The 12,559-nt window shown below is 45.6% G+C and overlaps 2 non-coding genes across 2 annotated transcripts; one reads left to right on the top strand and one right to left on the bottom strand.

Annotated features, from left to right (window-relative positions):
* The first annotated feature begins 5,650 nt into the window (after positions 1-5,650).
* On the top strand, positions 5,651-5,733 carry TRNAL-CAG (transfer RNA leucine (anticodon CAG)). The gene has a single exon. It is a non-coding gene; the product is annotated as a tRNA-Leu (tRNA).
* A 3,379-nt stretch (positions 5,734-9,112) lies between these two features.
* TRNAS-AGA (transfer RNA serine (anticodon AGA)) lies at positions 9,113-9,194 on the bottom strand. The gene has a single exon. It is a non-coding gene; the product is annotated as a tRNA-Ser (tRNA).
* Positions 9,195-12,559: the final 3,365 nt, after the last annotated feature.

Below are 12,559 nucleotides of genomic sequence, written 5' to 3'. Positions count from 1 at the left end.
TGCAAACTCCAGACCTCCCCAGGCTTGGCTGCTCCCAAGGTTCCTCCCTGAGGACTGATCAGCTTACATCCTAGGTCCTTCACACTTTATGGCAGGTGCCAGTAATAAGATACTTGTAGTAGTAAAATGTTTGCTGTTTGTTTTCTATCTGGATTAGCACTCTAAGTACCTTATATTTGTTCTTTCTTTCTCACCCCCAAAGCCACGCATGTGCCATACACTTATTTCCTCTCCACTGCACATTTCTTTTGGGATTCAACTTCCAAGGACACCTGCAACCATCACCTCTGCTACTCTCAACAGGTTCTCTTATCTACTGAATTCTTCAGTCTATTTTGTCTCCACTTTAACAAAGAAACTTTATTTCTGATACAATGTAATAAGGGTGTGATGCACAGGAGTGCTGGTAAGAAACGGGGCTTTCATTTCCTTGCATAAGTCTAGGTGATAAAAGATTAATACGATGACACATGAGAGTGGGCAATATCGATTGTTTTGAGTAATCCCTGTTCCATCAGATATGTTGCAATGTGATCTTGTCAAGTAAGTGTTTGTTCCCCTTATCTCTCAGAAGGTGTGCTGTTTCTGGAGCATCTAAGATGGCTTTGGCTCCAGTCCCTTTCTTGGTCCTTTAGAGAGTCCTCAGAACCCGGGAGGTACTAGGAGAGGTGATCACATCAGTTCCAGTATAATATGAGGTTTGGAAAAAAAATCCATTGTGATTCCATTCTGCCTCAAAGATACTTGAGGGAATTGGGGGCAAACACTTGTCAGTTTTCACACATAGGCTACGTCTAGACTGGCATGATTTTCTGCAAATGCTTTTAATTGAAAAGTTTTCCATTAAAAGCATTTGCAGAAAAGAGCATCTAGATTGGCACAGACGCTTTTCCGCAAAAGCACTTTTTGCAGAAAAGCAGCCGTGCCAATCTAGACGCGCTTTTCTGCAAAAAAGCCCCAATTGCCATTTTCGCGATTGGGGCTTTTTTGTGCAAAACAAATCTGAGCTGTCTACACTGGCCCTCTTGCCCGAATGGGAGCAGCATAGTATTTCCGCAAGAAGCACTGATTTCAGACAGTAGGAAGTCAGTGTTCTTGTGGAAATTCAGGCGGCCAGTGTAGACAGCAAGTTTTTCTGCAAAAGCAGCTGCTTTTGCAGAAAACTTGCCAGTCTAGATGCAGCCACATTGAATATGTGCTCATAGCTCCATCCATAGCAAAAAACCTCACCTGGCTGCAGAATGGCTGTGGATTTCTATAGGGTTAGAAATGGGAAAATGCCTTCTATGACCTCCCTAAATCCCTCACTGGCAGCACAATCCATCTCTCACTTGACTTTTCCAGAGTCTGTAGGGAAAATGTTTCAATTTGTTTCAAATTGCATATGCTCTCCAGCAAAATGAAGCATGAGGGATGAAAACTGCATGAGGGATGAAAATCGCAGCAACTTAGCAGGTCTGATTCTACTCCTACCACCACTGACTTCAAATGGTATATTCTTCAGGGAGAACTAAAAATGTCCCATCATGGAGCTTCCAGCCCTTTCTCTGGAAAGGCTGTTCACTAATCTAATGGGCATGTTTCTGGCTATACACATGAAATCTTTTGTTAAGTTGTATCCATTACAATTCTAGGTGGGCTCTTCTAAAAACAATTTGTGATGGGGTGTACTTTGGGGCCTATGCTAGAAGCCTTCTGGGCCTGCAATGACCCTTTTCGAAAAGGAGCAGTGAAGGTGGGCCCCCTAAGATTGGTTTCTCGCAGCTTTCTATGCAGACTCAGCTAAAAGGTGCTGCAGAGATCAGAGGAGTGAGGAAGGGGCTCCATGCTGGAGCTGAAGATGGAATCTGATCTGACACTTGTTCTGTGAGAGAGAACTTCAGCCCTGAAATAAGGGTGAAGGGAACGGGGCTATGTGAATGCAGCAGCAATAGAGCTTAATGAGGCAGTGTGGGGCTAATATTTGTAGGGTCCCTGGGTCAGGACCCAGAGAAATGGGCAGGTTTAGGACCCAGGGTGGCCTAAGCCACAAGAAGGGACATACGGTTTATTTAGAGGTTCAAGTGAAGGCAGGACCTAGAGTCTCTAGGGTGAAAGACCTGCCTGTTGGGCACTACTCTATACCAGGGCAGACACAGACTTAAAATTAGTCCAGAATTACCTGAGGCCTGAGCCCCAAAATAGGATTAAAGGTGGTGGTAAGGACGCAAGGACAAGCACTATTGGACCTTTTACATCACCCAGTGTAAATACAATATAACTACAGTATAATTCTAGTATCTTTTCCTATTTGGTCAGGTCCTCACCTCTTTCATAGAGGGGTTTTGCAAGTTTTGGGGGGAACGGAATATGATGTCACAATAGATGATAACCCTTCCCTACTTAGTTAGTGGTAGAAAAGCCTTCAAGTGCAGTCAGAGCTGTGGCTGATACTTCTAGTTATATTTTCCAAGATGCTGAAGTCCTCCAGCAGCAAGGGACCTGAGACTGTGATATTTCTTTTTTTTTAACCTGCTTGTTTTATAAACTGAAATATAAAGAGCACCTGTTGAATATCATTAAAGGAGCAGTAAAGAGTAAATATTTGTACGGGACTCAGCAATATTTTTCCCCCATTAGTGGTTATGGTAAAACAGGTTTTTGTGTTAGGTCTTGCTGTGTAGATGTACCATAAGTTGTATTAAGTTATGCAACTTCAGCTATGTCGATTGCGTACCTGAAGTTGAAATAGCTTAACTCAGCTTTTGGTGCTGTCTACACAGCAGGAAGTTGAAGTTGAACACTCTTCCTTCCACTTCCCTTACGCCTCGTGAAATGAGGGTTACCAGGAGTCGGAGTAAGAAGTCCTCAAGTTTCACATTATTTTGAAATAATGGCTTGTAGTATAGATGTTCACTATGTTATTTCAGAGTAACTGATTTTATTCCAAAATAACACTGCTGATAGACGTACCGTTAGAGGCACAAAGGGTGGGCCCAATGTATTTATTTGCTAACTATTGTTAACACAAATTTTAATCCATGTGTAGGCGCTGTGGTGTTTATCTAGTTATTGTAATGAACAATAGTGGAAAAATTATGAATGTGATCTTGCTTTCATATTTTACTATTACTTTTAAAACAAAAGGCTGAGTTAACTGCAGGTTTGAAATGGCTATGTGTTCATTTTTCTTTATGACATGGTCAATAAAGGATCTCTCACTAGTAGCAATTCTCATTATACTCCCCTGGAATCTTTTCCTACAAATTAATTAGAAATAATAAAGAACACACTCACCCATTCAGAACTCAAGATTTAATTAAAAAGAAGCAGTAAGTAACCAGGGCCACAACCACTGAGGGTACGTCTACACAGCAGCATTATTTTGGAATAACTAACGTTATTCCGAAATAACATAGTGTGCATCTACACTACAAGCTATTATTTGGAAATAATATCAAGCTGGAGGACTTCTTGCTCCAATTTATGGTAACCTTCATTTCATGAGGAGTAAGGGAAGTGGAAGGATGAGTGTTCTTTCTTCGACTTTCTGCTGTGTAGACCGCACCGAAAGCTGAGTTAAGCTAGTTTGACTTAAGCTACGCAAGTGATGTAGCTGAAGTCGCATAGCTTAATTCAACTTTAGCCCTGCTGTGCCCTCAATATCTTATGTCAACATTTTAAATCAGTACAAAATCTTATACAAAGTAACAATTTCAAGTGGGATTCACAGGTGGAGCTGACTGAATATGTGCCAGCAAGAAGCTGGTTACTGTATTTAGATGATGAACTGAGTCCCTATTGTGCTGAACAAAAGAAAGTAGTCTTGCCCTAAAGAAAAAGTGCTTTCATGGAATGCCAATCAGGTCTCCTGTTTCAATTATCTGAGGGTGCATCTATACTGCACCCTAACTCGAAATAAGATACTCAATTTGAGCTATGCAAATTGCATATCTTAGTTGGACGCTATTTTGAAATACAGTAATTTCTTATTTAACACGGTAGAAACGTTTCAGAAAATGATCGTGCTAAATGAAAAACATGTTATGCTGGGTCCATTTTCCCATTGAAAATAATGGAAAAGGTGGGAGTTGCGTTTCAAGCGCACGTGCGCTTGCAGCTCCAGCCTGCATTTGTTAGCAGCTGGGACCGGGACATAAGGTTGGGGAAGAAAGAGGACTGGGTTATAGCAGGGAGGGGAGGTGTTTGGCTCTGGGGAAGGGACGGGAAGGACAGGGGAGAGGGCTTGCAGCCAGGGGGTGGGTTTCCCCAGCTGGCTGGTCACCGGCAGCTGCGCGGGGCTTCGTCTGCCTCCTTACAAAGCGGTGGAGGGTCTCCACTTGCCGCGCAGTTTCCCGGTGACCCTCTCTGGCCAGGTGCCTTGCGTCCGGCCAGAGGGGATCACCAGGGAACTGCGTGGCAAGCGGCAAACCTCTGCCGCTTTGTAAGGAGGCAGACGAAGCCCCACGCAGCTGCTGGTTACCTGCGAGCTGGGGAAACCCAGCCGCCCGCTGCAAGCAGGGGGCAGAGGAGAGGGAGCGAGGCATTCGGCCAGAGGGGGTCACCAGGGAACAGCACAGCTAGTGGAGAACTTCTGCCGCTTTGCATGGAAAGCCTCGCGCAGCTGCTGGCCACTGGCTGGCCCTAGAAGAAATCGTGTTATTGCGGGGACGGGTCATGTTGTTTGAAAAATGTTCCCCCCCCAAAATCGTGCTATCATGAAAACATGTTAAGCAAGGAATTACTGTAGTGCAGTGGTCCCCAACGCGGTGCCCACGGGCGCCATGGCGCCTGCTGGGGCATTCGTGTGTGCCCGCCGACAACCTGGGCCGGCCCCACCCCGGCGCATGGGAGGCGCCGGCCCCAGGCGTGCAACATGCACCGGCGCTGGGTGCACGGCGCTCGGGTGGCCCCAGCCCCGGGGCAAATGCGGGCGCTCGGGTGCGCGGTGCCGGCCCCAGGCGCGTGGCTCGGGCGGCAGCGCCGGCCCCGGGCCCACAGCACAAGGCGCTCGGGCGGCCCCAGCCCCGGCCCTAAGGCACATGCCGGCGCCGGGTGCAAGGGCATCCCAGTCCCCTGGCGTGCCCCCGGACGCGTGACCCTGCCCCCGGGCGCCCGGTGCGTGAGTGGCCCCACCTCCTGGGCGCCCGGGAGCCTCTAAAGGTTGGGGACCACTGCTGTAGCGTATTTCAACATTTGCCATTGTCTACACAGCACCACATTTCAAAATAAAGCACTATTCCAAATAGTCCCTTACTCCTCATAGAATGAGGTTTACAGGGACGCCGGAATAGCAAGCCCAAAATAATGGGGATAGCTATTTCAGGATATTCCGGTATCCCAAGATAAGGTTGCAGTGTGGATATATCCAATGTGACAAAACCATCCCTAGATCTTCCATTCTGGGAACCCACAATGAGCTTTCGTCTTATGTTTACAAAGTGATGCAATATCCAGCATGTGTAACTAGGGCAGATGCATGGAAATGTGTAAGAGAAGGCCACAAGGTGGTAGCAACACCCAGTAATCTGTGCTGCTAGAATGTGTTGGTGGGGGAGAATGCTCAAAGAAACCTAGGTAAATCACTCAACCACCTAAATGCTAATAATTCCACTGAGAAGAAACAGAGCAAACATTATATATCTGAAGGGAGAAGTAGGTTTTCACAGCTGTCAGGATGGCCGAGCGGTCTAAGGCGCTGCGTTCAGGTCGCAGTCTCCCCTGGAGGCGTGGGTTCGAATCCCACTTCTGACAATACATTTTTTCTTCTCTTAAATAAGTTGTCTCGGTTTATTCTTATGTTTCAAGTGTTTTGAATATATAAATCTGTCGCTATAAATTCTCTTCCAAACTCTCATGACATTCATTAATTAAAATTTCCCGCACATCAGGCTTCTTGGCTAAAGGAACATATTTAATGTAAAAGAAGAAAAGTGGAAAAAGAGACCGAACTGCTCTGCTTTTAATTGTGTGTCACGCAGATGAAGTAGACTTTTACCTTTCCCTAGCTCTCAGCTGGCCTTTTTACAACAGCAATGTTAGTAATTTTTCCTACAATGACCAATAAATGGTGTAGCAGTGCCACTACTGGGGCACTAGTGTACATTGCGTTGTGATTTGTCCTTTTCATATTTGTTCATTTTTTTTAATTGTATCCTTTGGTATATATGGTTGTGACTACTTTCTTCCACTATTTGATCTGAGGAAGTGGGTCTGGCCCACGAAAGCTCATCATCTAATAAACCATCTTGTTAGTCTTTAAAGTGCTACATTGTATTGCGTTTCAGTATTTTCATCAGTGAGTCAGGCAAATCGCTTGATGTTAGGTGGCTCACACTGGTTGCAATAGGGGTTCTTCTTTTCCCAGCGCAGCTAACGCTGGTGGGAGCAGCACAGAGGTGCACGTGCAGCTTAGCGTTAGTCAGTGTTCGCTTTGGTCTAATTAGATCACTAAAGTAACGTGAGCAGTGTAGCCAAGGGTACATCTACTCTAGACAGCCCCTGCTGTCCGAATAAGCTGCTTATTCCGTGTCTAGGTCAGAAGAGCTTATTTTGAAATTTGGCACTGCATAGACAGAATCACATTTAAAAGAAGGCACTATTCAGACAAATTCCTTAACCTTCATGGAAGGAGGGCTGGGGAATAGTGTGCTTGCTATTTCGGGACATAGTGGGTGCTTCTAATATCCCAGAATAGCAACGCAGTCTAGCCATACCCAAGGGAGCAAGGGAGGCGCCGGGGTTATCCAGATGGCAGTGGGAGATGGTAAGATGAGAGCTGGTGCGGTTGCTGCTTTAAAGCTGGGAAATGGCTGTGAGAGGTCAGGCTGTGTTTATGAAGCAAGACTAAGAAACCCGATGGTAGTGCTGGCCTGCAATAGGTAAGGGACTTGGAGCGGGATCAGCGCTGTGGTCAAGGAGGGTGGCATGCAGCCAGGCCTATTCAAAGCCCAAGGTGCTCTTTGCAAGGTGATGGTATTAATAACCCACAGAGGAAGGTTATTGGATAATGGCACCTGACCTAGTGCCATCTTAAAGGGAAGGCGATCTGAAGTAGGTGGGCTGGGGAGCTTGTCAAGTTGAATGTGGTAAACTGTGAAGGGTGTCTAATCTCAGTAACATTGGACTGGGCTACAAGGTTATGACTACACAGAAGCGTTATTTCTGAATAACGTCACTTACTCTGAAATAACATCGTGTGCATCTACAGAGCAAGCCCATTATTTCGAAATAACAGGTGTTTTACTCCGACTTCTGTAACCCTCATTGTATGAGGAGTAAGGAAAGTCAGGGGAAGAGTCCTCTATTTTGAAATAAGTCTGCGTAGAAAGGGCCAAAAGCCAAACTAATCTATTTTGATTTACACTATGCAATTAGCATAGTTCCAGCTGCAATGCTTATGTCAAGCTTAGCCCTGTTGTGTAGATGTGCCCCAAATGAGCTTCAAGAAGTGGAAAAGCTCTATCATTGCCTGGCTGTAGCTGAGAGTGCATCTACACTGCACCAGTCACTCGAAATAAGCTATGCAATTTAAGCTACACAAATTGCATAGTTTATTTCAAATCAATTTTTAAATAGCTTATTTCAAAATTTGGCACTATCTTCTTATTTTTAAATACATCGCTCTTCTGAAACGTCCCTTACTCCTCATGGAATGAGGTTTACAGGAACATCGGAATAGTAAGCCCGTTACATTTCAAAATAATGGGCTTGCTGTGGAGATGTGGGATAGCTATTTTGGGCTACTCCAGTATCCCAAAATAGTGTTGCAGTGTAGATGTAGCCTAATTCCGATGCCGAAGAATTAAGGCTACTTTACCCAAGAAGTGTGTGTCTACACAGTCGCGCAAAGCTCAAAATAAGGTACACAGTTTGAGCTATGCAAATCGTGTAGCTTATTTTTAAATAGAGCACTATTCCGGTGTCTTCCATATTCATTGTCCAACAAGGTTTACAGGAAGCCCATTATTTCAAATGTATTTCAAAATAACGGGAGTACAGTTAAGATGCACACAACGCTATTTCAGGCTAACAGATGTTACCCAGAGATAGTGCCAAAATGCCCTGGGTTTTGCACATGATCCCCTTCTAGTAACTCATCACTCTGTCTGCTTAGGCAAAACTCCGGCAGGATGTAATAAAGGTGGCAAATACCATTTGTGTCCTGCAGAGGTGAGCTGAGGGCCAGGCAGAGGGTTTAAAGCCCTAAACAGCGAAATGGTAGGGTGGCTACTGTAACGCACCTACATGGGGGAAATAATGAAATTTATTTAAAGTGGGGAAAATCAGACTAAGGAATCAGGCTGCTAGCCACCCCGGATGACATGAATGGAAGCGTGTGTGTGGGGGGGCCTTGTACTTTCTCTCTGGGACTCCCCCTTCCTGTGCTAGTGGACCCAATGAAGCCTGCGGGTAGAGGGAGGACTGTATTAATAACTCACATCCATACCTCTGTATTCCATTGAATTTTGGGGCTCCCTTTGCCCCTCTTTGGAGGGGTTAAATTAACACAGTCCCTCTGTGGCTTTGTCTACACTGCAATACTATTTTGGGATATCAGCTGGTCCCCGAGTTGCGAATGATCGACTTACAACTGTTCGCAGTTACGACCAAAAATGTTGTAAATGGAGGACCCCGAGTTACGAACGCGATCTGCGCTTATGAACAGCGCGGTCAAGTGTAACTGTATGGGGTCCGACTTATGAACAAACCGAGTTACGACCAATTGCTTGGTCTGTAACCGCTTCGTAAGTCGGAGACAGGCTGTACTGGAAATAGCTATCTCACATCTTCACAGCAAGCCCCTTATTTCTGAATATAAGGGGCTCACTATTCCAACGTCCCTGAAAACCTCATTCCATGAGGAGTAAGGGATGTTTTGGAATAATGCTTTATTTTGAAATTTGGCACTGTGTAGACAGTGCCAAATTATTAACTAAGATATTTCTAAATACACTCAAAATAAGCTACAAAATGTGAATAGAGCTTATTTCAACCTATGGGGTACTGTGTAGATGCACCCCCCCCCAGTCTACAGTGTAATTTTACTGGTGTTGGGAGGATAAACTTGGAGGATATTGAGAAATGTCTCAATACATGTAAGCAAAAGAGAAATTAGCTCAAAAGCAACATCCGTAGTCGGCAGGATTCGAACCTGCGCGGGGAGACCCCAATGGATTTCTAGTCCATCGCCTTAACCACTCGGCCACGACTACATATAAGGACTTAAGACTCTATTTTTTCAGTCTTCTCTTAAAATCTGCGTGTTTTTGTGTGTGTGTGAGTGTGTGTGACACCAATAACTGCTTTGCATCTTAAATATATTTCATGAAGATTTTCTCTCAAACTTTCACAACAGACCAGAGCTTTCCCTTCTTGTCAGCCATTATTACTGTCCCCCAGCGTTTCTGGTAACTAGTTGTGCTCACTACAATCAAGGGTGAAAGTAATTTAAATTTCTTACAAGTACCGCTGCTGTATCACAACCCGCCCTTCCCCATTGAGCTGGGCTTCCGGGCAGGGGCTGCAGTGCGACCTGCCTGTGAGAAATGTAAAGACAGGGTGGGGAGCAGTGCGGGAGGGGCGCGCTCAGGGCAGAGGGGTGGGGAGTATGTGGGGATGCAGGGAGCTGTGGCAGGAGTGCATATGGGGGGGGCTCAGGGCAGGGGGGGGGGCTTGCAGGAGGCAGGGAAGGCACGTGGGGGAGGAGGCGGGATTGGGCAGCCGCGGCTGGTGGGGAGACAATCCAGGGTCGCCGCAGCTGCTTCCACCTCTCCTGCTGCTCCGGGCGCGGCCAGCCCCTCGCACGGCAGATGGGCCACTGGAGCCAGACTGAAGCCGATTCTGCCCCCGTGGCTTGGCAGGGCCGGTCCCGTGACTGGGGCTGGGTCACCGCGGACTGGACAAGAGCCGCTTCTGCCTCCCTCCAAGAGCCGGCGGGTGCATTGGGGCCGCTTCTGCTCCCTCCGCCCCCCGCTGAAAGCGGCCCAGAGGAGGCAGGGTCAAGGGGCCCTGCGGCCGGGGTCTGAGGGGCGTGTGTGACAAGCTGCTGGAAGCGGGTCACTCAACTCTCTTTGCTATTTATTGTGCAAGTAATACATATGCAAAGAAAATGTTACCCACCCACCCACCAAAAGCGGGGCCCTGCCCCCCCCCCCCCCATGGGGCTGGCCTTGAACACAGGCTGCTGTGGCAGCAGCCCCTGTCCCGGGGGAGGGTCTCCAGTGGGACCCACTGCAGACAAGGGTTGCTGGACCTGGAGCAAGCCGCTGTCATATCACCTGCAGGCACTGAGCAAGCCCAGCTGAGGCTGGTGGTGGGGCCCACGAACACTGTAAAATACAGAACCACAGCCAGGGTCGACCCCAGACCCAGTGAGAGCTGAAATTAAGCAGTCTAAGCTTATGCCCCCCCAGGACCATTTTGCCTCTGCATTTTAACTGCCGTCTGCAGTATTATGCATGGCAGTAGAATAAAGTAAATTAAACCCAGGATGAGGATTTTTTTAAAATCCACTTTGAAAACTGAAATATTTGACTATTTTCTTCCATGATTTGGTGTGGAACTTTTATTTATTTTAAAAAAAGGCAAAGTCACATTTTAAAAAACATTTAACATTTTTTAAAAAAGGCAAAGGAACTTTTATTTTTTTTTAAAAAAGCAAACACTTGTTTGCAGTTCTTTAGTATGGAAGAAAGATAAGTGAGATATGAAGCCAGTCAACTTTGTCAGATTTCATTACTCGTATAAAATATAATTTTAAATGCTACTTGAGAACCTGTTGAATGAGAACATTCATAAATTATAAAATCAGAAGAGACCAAAGGGATGATCTAGTACAACCTCCTGAACTAATTCTTGTTCGAATTAGAAACATTTGAAGGGAAAAAAAAAAGCCTAGCTAGCAGCAAAGAATCCATTGTAGCCTGTGGTAAGTTGTTCTAATGGTTATTACCTTCACTATTTTTAAAACTAGTACTTTGTGCTTTCTAGATTGAATTAACTAGCATCAGCTTCCAGCTATCTGATCTTGTCATACATTTGCTTGATTGAAGAGCTGTCTCTTTAGAAGTACCCACATGAGAAACAATTAAACTGATCAAGTGACCCCTTAATCTTCTTTTGGTTAAAATAAAAGATTGAGCTCCTCGACCCTTTCACTAGAACATGTTTTCCACTCATTCTCCTGCTCTTCTCTGAATCCTCTCCAATTTATCAAAATCCTTCCTGAAGTGCAGGATATGAGACAGGGGAACACGAATGGCTTGGGCTGGCACTGATCATTCAGTAGGAACCATGACACACATAGAACAGTGGTCCCCAACACAGTGCCTAGGTATTCCTTTGTGCATACAGTCAAGGATTGCATTTATCCTTCTGGCTACAGCATCTCAGGCAGACCTGTTTAGCTGATCATCTGTCAAGATTCCCCAAGTCCTGGTTGACAATAAGGAGGAAAGGGTTGATTATGTATCTTGTGGAAAGGTATGTTTTTTTTTTTTTTTAACGTGATAGGCAGCTGCAGTAACACCACAAAGGTACTGGGCAAGGGAAAATAGACACAAACTTGATACCAGATAAGGAGTTGGTGCTGAGATGGGCTTTTCCTACATTGGCTCCAAGATTTTCAGAACCTGAGTAGACAGTGATGGTTTGGTTTTCCATGCCACTGCTGATAGCAGGACTGGAAATAGGGATGTTAAACAGTAACTGGTTACAGAGGAAGCATTCTTAACGAGAAATGTTAAAATACTTCGACATGAAGGGGGAAGGCATGAGGATGGGAAGACATGAGGGGTGGAGGCAGATGGCTCTGCAGGAACTGGCATGCACAAGAGTAACACATGAAATTGCAAAACCCAATAGCAAGGATTTAAAATTAATCCATGAGGAGCTCAGGGTTGTACTCTGACTGGAGAATTGCTAATAGAACACAGGATGGACCTCCCTTGTGTGGCACCTTTGGGACGTGACTGGTCCTGAATGAGGAGTTTGCTAGACCTGGGGAGGTCACTTCTACATCTCTGCTGACAAACTTCCCCGCTGCTGGCTCTGTCAGCCAGCCTTGACTGCTGCCCCGGGGCCATTGCGACCAGTCCCGTGAACCTGACTTTCTGGTCCACAGGCTCGCTAGCCTAGCAATAGCCAAAGTTGTGCCTGACTAGCATGTGCCAGCTGAGAGATTTTCAACTTGTGCCTTTTTTTTTTTTTTTAAGACAAAACAAACAATGATCTAAAACTTTAGGAAGGTTAGTTTGACCTTGATTATATGTAGGATCTTGGAACAAATTTTGAAAGTAGTTAACATAGGTTAAAAGGTAACAGATAATCTAGACCATGGTTTTACAAAAGGTAGGTTGTGCTAGACCAACCTGATTTATCTTTGAGAAAACTGAGTTTAGATGCAGGCAATGCAATAAATCTGATCTACCTGGATTTCAGTAAGGCATTTGATACATTTCCACAAAGGAAATCATTCAATTGGAGAAGATGGGAATGAATGAGACTTGGCAGATGGATAAAGAACTGGTGGGTTATAACGAATGGTGAACTGTCAGGATGGAGTGAGGTTATTAGTGAA

This window comes from Pelodiscus sinensis, chromosome 1, assembly GCF_052426305.1.
Source record: "Pelodiscus sinensis isolate ZL-2025 chromosome 1, ASM5242630v1, whole genome shotgun sequence".
Classification (NCBI taxonomy): domain Eukaryota; kingdom Metazoa; phylum Chordata; order Testudines; family Trionychidae; genus Pelodiscus; species Pelodiscus sinensis.
Note: the sequence above shows the minus strand (reverse complement) of the source record. Positions and strands in the feature narration are given on the sequence as shown.